This window comes from Diadema antillarum, unplaced genomic scaffold (assembly GCF_040938485.1).
Source record: "Diadema antillarum isolate AM-2024a unplaced genomic scaffold, OU_Dant_1.0 seq00001265_RagTag, whole genome shotgun sequence".
Lineage (NCBI taxonomy): Eukaryota > Metazoa > Echinodermata > Echinoidea > Diadematoida > Diadematidae > Diadema > Diadema antillarum.
The window spans coordinates 1,311,239-1,317,444 of NW_027272047.1; positions in this window are offsets into that span (position 1 = coordinate 1,311,239).

A 6,206-nucleotide genomic window follows, 5' to 3' on the forward strand; every position below is an offset into this window, starting at 1 on the left:
AGAAACCATGTTACATACAGAAGATTCCACTTCATACCAGACGTAAATGGTCGCCATTTTGCCTCTCATTATATGCTTGATCAAGTATAGTTTTTGAATATCCACATTGTCACTTGAATTTCTGCCCAAGAATTAGGATATGGATCTTTTCATGGAGGGCCTTGGTTTTCCACCACCTTGCGAACATGAAGTTACTTTTGTTCCCTTGAGAGATAACATCGATCCGATTGCTACCTTAAAGAGGCCTTCTTCCGTAGATACTGGAGTTGTGCTTTTTCTGCCAGACTGATACTGACAGTAGCACTCTTATTAAAGCAAGTGATCAATGACTCACAATCATCAAAGATGCTGCTTGTACGAGAAGAAAACTAAAGGGTTCCAAGAACATGATTGTTATCAGTCGTCTTTATAAAAATAAACTTATATTCGATTCAAAAGATGCATCACACAAGCTCGTTTGGCACAAATGTTCCGCCATTTTACCAACAAAAGTATACTGAACGCTCGAGAAGCAGTCCAACGACAATACTCCAGTATATAAAAAAAAATAAGATAAAAAAGGAAGAAAATCCTGCTCACTGTGCCAGACCTGATCTCTTGTTCACCAGTAGACAATGGATGGGAACGTTTTGATCTGGTCTACAGCCTGTACAACTGATATATCTAGCTCCAATCCTGCAAAGTTGCCGTAAGCATTGCAGAACATTTCGATGCAAATGTCACAAATTAGGCCTACGATGTACAGCAGTGTGTGCATGTTAGCAACAATGTGATGATGCAAACCTTGTATGAATGTAGATCAATTTAGCTCGATTGAGAAATTGACTTTTTGACTTAGATTATGTTTCTTTTCAGCCAAAATATAAAGGTGTTGATGACTAGAATTACAAAGTTCATCCTTCGTTTCTGTTTCCGACACTGTCCGAGATACCAGGATTTTTCTTACATTTTTTTTTTTGCTTGAGCCTGCAGACTGGGTGAAGAGATAAATAAAAAAAAACATAAATTATGACGAGATTTATGAAAGTCGCCACTTGATTTTAAATTCAACAGATTGAAAATAATTATGAACCAATCTATCCAATGAAAACGACAAAGTACAGGGAAGGATAAAGCGACCTTGCACTAATCCATAGAGTAATGTATAGTGATGTGATTGCTCGATAACTTTGATGGCAAGACCTTGTTTTGGTGGTAAGTATGCATAGAAAATGGGTGAATATTTGCATAATTTATTATGCAAATGAGATAATAGATGTGTGTGGTTTAGTAGTTGCAGTTAATTTTTGCATCTCTTAATCACACCAGGAATCATTAACAGGTCTTGATATTGTTATAGCTGTTATGAAACGTATTCATATATTGCGGCAGTGCGTTGTAGAATCTCGAAGCCTGCCTGGTCTACGGCCTCTTGAATATCAATTTGCAAACATATTTCATTTTAGTGTCATTCAGTTCTCATTTATTGATTGATTCCAGTACTTGATTTACTTCGGACTCTGACGACATCATTATGTGCAACGTGTTTGCCCAATACCTTAGCTGTATTTTAGTACGCCAAGGTACATTTTGATAGCAAGACTTTGTTTTAGGGAATATATCCGTAGAAATGGCCAACTATTTGTATAATTTATATGCAAATTAGATTATTAGGGTATTTCTAATAACTGTGTTTTTTTTTTCTTGTATCTCCTTTATCACCAAAGAATAATCAACTTGCGTCTTGATATTATAACTACAATGATTCAGATTCATATATCGCTGCAATGTGTTGTAGAATCTGGAAGCCTGTCGTAGTAAAGCCTCTTGCATACCAATTTGCATACGTTATTACAAATATTGTTATTCATTTTTTTTTATTCTGAATTGGTTGATTCCAGTACTTGATTTTCCTCGTACTCAGATGACACCATTTACACTTTGTTTGACCGATAGCATATCTATATTTTCACTACGCCAAGGTACATTTTAATAGCAAAACTTTGTTTTAGGGGAAATTATGTTGAGAAAATGGAAAAATATTTGCATAACTTATTATGCAAATGAGATGCATGTTTTGTTTTAATACTTAAGCTTGGTTCTTGTATCTCTTTAGCACACTAGGAATCGTGAACCAGTCTTGATACAATGATAACTATCTTCAGAATTATGATTTAGATCCATATTGCAGCAATGCGTTGTAGAATCTAGAATTCTGCCAGTTATGTATCCTCTTGTATACCAATTTGCATAGATATTTGCATAAGTGTAATTCAATTCTTTCGAATTGATTGAATTCTTTTGAATTGATTTATTTTGATTCGACTCCGGCGACACCAAGTACTTTTTGTTTGCCCGGTAACTTGTTAAAATGATTAAAAACAGAAATGAACACGTAGGTACTGTACATGTGCCTATAGATGCGGTAATGCATTACTGTATCAGCGGCAACTCCTAATTTGCATATTTCATTTCTTAATTTGCATATATAAGTGAAAGTTATGAACAAATGATGACCTAGCTATTGTATTTGCACCTTAATTTCTGAAATTATTACTATTTCTGCATGTCTAGGGAGATTTTATGAAAATTAGATCATCGAAACACCTTAAAAAGCAATGAATTGGCGGCCATTTTGTTTATGCAAATTAGATGCTCTTAGACTCAAAATTCCGCTTAGGAACCGGAATTTTTGGATTCAGCGTACTTGAATTATATAAAATAGACCAGTTCCCAACTTTTACTAAAAAAATGCCTCTGACAGTCATATTTTCCCCAAATCCCACTAGACTAATATACGCTACAAGATCTTCTCAACTGTGTGTCCCTTTCTTGTTCAGGGTTCTGGATACTGTCTTTCCACTTATTCGAACCATTGTTCCTTAAAAATTCAACTAGAGGTCAAGGCATCCTATTCAACAACTGAAACATTCATAATGCGCCATTTTCTCCATCAACACTGTTTTATGGCTGTAAAGTAATGCGATGTAGCTGTGATGTGAGGTGAACAGTACTACATACGACCTTCGGAAGGTCATTTTCTATTGAGGAAGAGCGACAGTACAATCGTAGACTATCGAAAATGGACGATTTCATTGAAGTCCTCTACAGAGTTACATCAGCTCAAACAGAGTTAGTAGTTCAGACGTATGATACAAATGTAAGCATTGCATCTATCCACTTTTAGGTACTCAATGGACTGACGTTGATTTGAATAATTTTTTTTTCTCTTCTGAAATTTCGTTAATTTGAAAAATGAATTAGGGTTTGTAAATTCGAACATTTATTTTGTAGCGTTATTATGAGGGTTCGTCAATCCAAAAATGAAATAAGGTTAATTATTCCAGAGGTTCATTCATCCAAGAATGAAACAAGGTTTGCTATTCCGAAGGTTTCGTTAATCCCAAAATGAAATGAAATCTGTTATTCCGAAGGTTAATCCCAAAATAAGATAGGGTTCGTCAATCCAAAAATGAAAAGAAGACGAAAATAAACAAACCTTAGACTAAAATACTAAACTGTTTTTTTCTTTCGTTTACAGAATAACAAGAAGAACCATTTCTCATTTTTGGATTAACGAACCTTCCGGAAGAACGAACCTTATTTCATTTTCGGAATAACTGTAATCCATTGATTCATATAAAGTCATACCAAGATAACGGAGTGCAAGAATACAAAACGTTAAAGGTGATGTCCAAGATAAAACAAGCCAATCAGGGTTAGAGAATGACTAATAAACCGTCATCAGATAATAACAATGTTGTTCTTTTTTTTATAAAAGCTTCAATTGGACGAAAAATGATAGACTGGCGATTGGCCGAAATGTACATCGTCACACAAACAAGTATGGGCAATCAGAACTGTGTCATAGGCGGACAATGAAAAGATGTGTTTCTCGAAATAACAGCCTTACGTTGCAAAGTTGCGATGACATACACGAATCCCAATTCAACTGACTCTATGTATAGGAATGATAGTTGGACCCATGCAGTTGCATACACTTTAACAGAGAGACATAGAGACAGTGATAAACACTACAGGCTTTAACAATGTTTCTGTTTTCTTTTTACTTACAATGATAACTACGAAATGAAGAAAAAAACCCAACTGAATAATATGACCACAGAATGGTATAAGCCTCACTTGTGCAGAGCCTCGAAAAGAAGTCCAACAACGAATGCACCGTTATGTCATTATTGCAGTTTTCTTGAAATAATGCACAGCAAAAGTGTAGATAAGAGGTAAATTGTCATCTAGCCTTTTCACGAACGTCATTATGGTTGCAGTTCGTTATTTTGAAGGTTTGTTAATGCAAAAAAAAAAGAAATGAGACTTGTAATTTAGAAGTTTCGCTATTCCGAATGTTCTCTTATTCAAAAACAAAATATAGGATTCATAAGGGCAAGGGTTTGTTAGTCCGCAGATTTTATCTTTTTCGGGTAAACGAACCTTCAGAATCACGAACCTGGTTTTATTTTCGGATTTACGAATCTTTGGAATGACGAACTGTATTTGATTTTCAGATTAAGGAATCTTCTATCATGTAATGAGTCTTTAGATAAAAAGAACACATATCTCCTCATTAACCAACCGTATTTCTTTTTCGGACTCATGAACACCTAGGAATACGAAATTTGCGTGTTAGCACTGGTTACGGAATGATGAACCTTCAGAGAAACGAACCATTTCTGTAACTTTCATATCGACGAACTTGGAGAACAATGAACATTTTAAGAAATAATAGTCCATCCTCTGAAAGATAAGGTGTGGTGACATTTGTACCTACAGCCTTAATGATCATTATATATCTTCAAAACATGATCTGCTTTCTGAAAAAAAAAATGAAATGTAGCAGCATCGTTCAGACATCATCAACAACCCGGGATTTCACGCTTGAGATATGTAAAAGCGTGCAGGGAAAACTGACAGAATCCTTTCAGCGAGCTGTAGTTTTTCCCAACACAGTTTGTCATGGAGTTTCAAACATTTTATTTTTCCACTCCTAATAAAAAGAGTGACTCAGTGCCCTTCCATGAAATTTGCTTTCAGAGCCCTTTTGGTATGATAGGGTAAAATTTCCGCGAATTGCGTTTCCATCTCTTATTCGAGAGAGTTATGATCGTGAACGTTTGATGAGTAATTTATCATTTTGGAAGCAAATAACTGTCGTGTCGTTTGATTTCTTCTTAATCTAGCTATCATATTTTTGGACTTTTTGCTGTTGTCTTTTATATAGATATCATGAACTTTGGACTTATTGCTCAAGAATGATGCCACCTCACTAGCTGATGGAATGCCACTTCAATGGAAACAAGAGTGAACAGACAGAACAATCATTCTTCAACGTCAATGTAGGGCAATTTGTCAATCATTTGCAAAGCACAATCTTTCATTCAATAATCATCCAAGGTACTGGGTGGAACTCAGAAATGAATCATTATTGAAACTAAATTTAGTCTATGATTCATGACGTAGATTTTGGAAAGGAAACCGGGTGGAAAAAGAAAATTGCAAAAAAAAAAACTGCAAGAAGGAAACTTTTTGTCTTCCTCTGTTTTTGGTGTTTTTTTAACATCATTAACATGTTGTTTTTTGTAGTTTCAGATTTTTTTTTTGTGCATTTGTTGATGTTTTTTACTGCTTTAGATTTGACCCTTTTTTTTACTGCTATATCATCGTTAAGTCTTTGGAGATAATGTAGATTTGGCTCTGCCCTTTTCAAGTCAGACCTACATTACAGTTTGACAGCCGACAACTTCCATGCTGAATGTAATACAGAGCACATTACCAAAGGATTACGTGGGAGGTTTTGAGAACACATATCAAACTATGTTTTGTAGTACTCCGTGATGAACTTGATAGGAATTTGCAACTGATTTTGAAAGACTAATTCAGACTCCTATATATATATATATATATATATATATATATATATATATATATTCCATGTAAAATCCACGCTGTAGACTTTACTTAGCCAGATATATTATTTTTCTTAGTATTTCACTTAGCGGCATCCCTGGTATGTCTTATCTGGATCTTAACAGATCTGATCACAGATAACACTTCGTTTCTATGAATTGTTAAACACGTGATTCCCGCCAGATGGATTTAGATTTTATATATATATATACATAGATATACATATTATACATATATATACATATATTTATATAACATATGAAAAATATACATCTAATATGAAGAAGCCGACATATCGTTTTTAT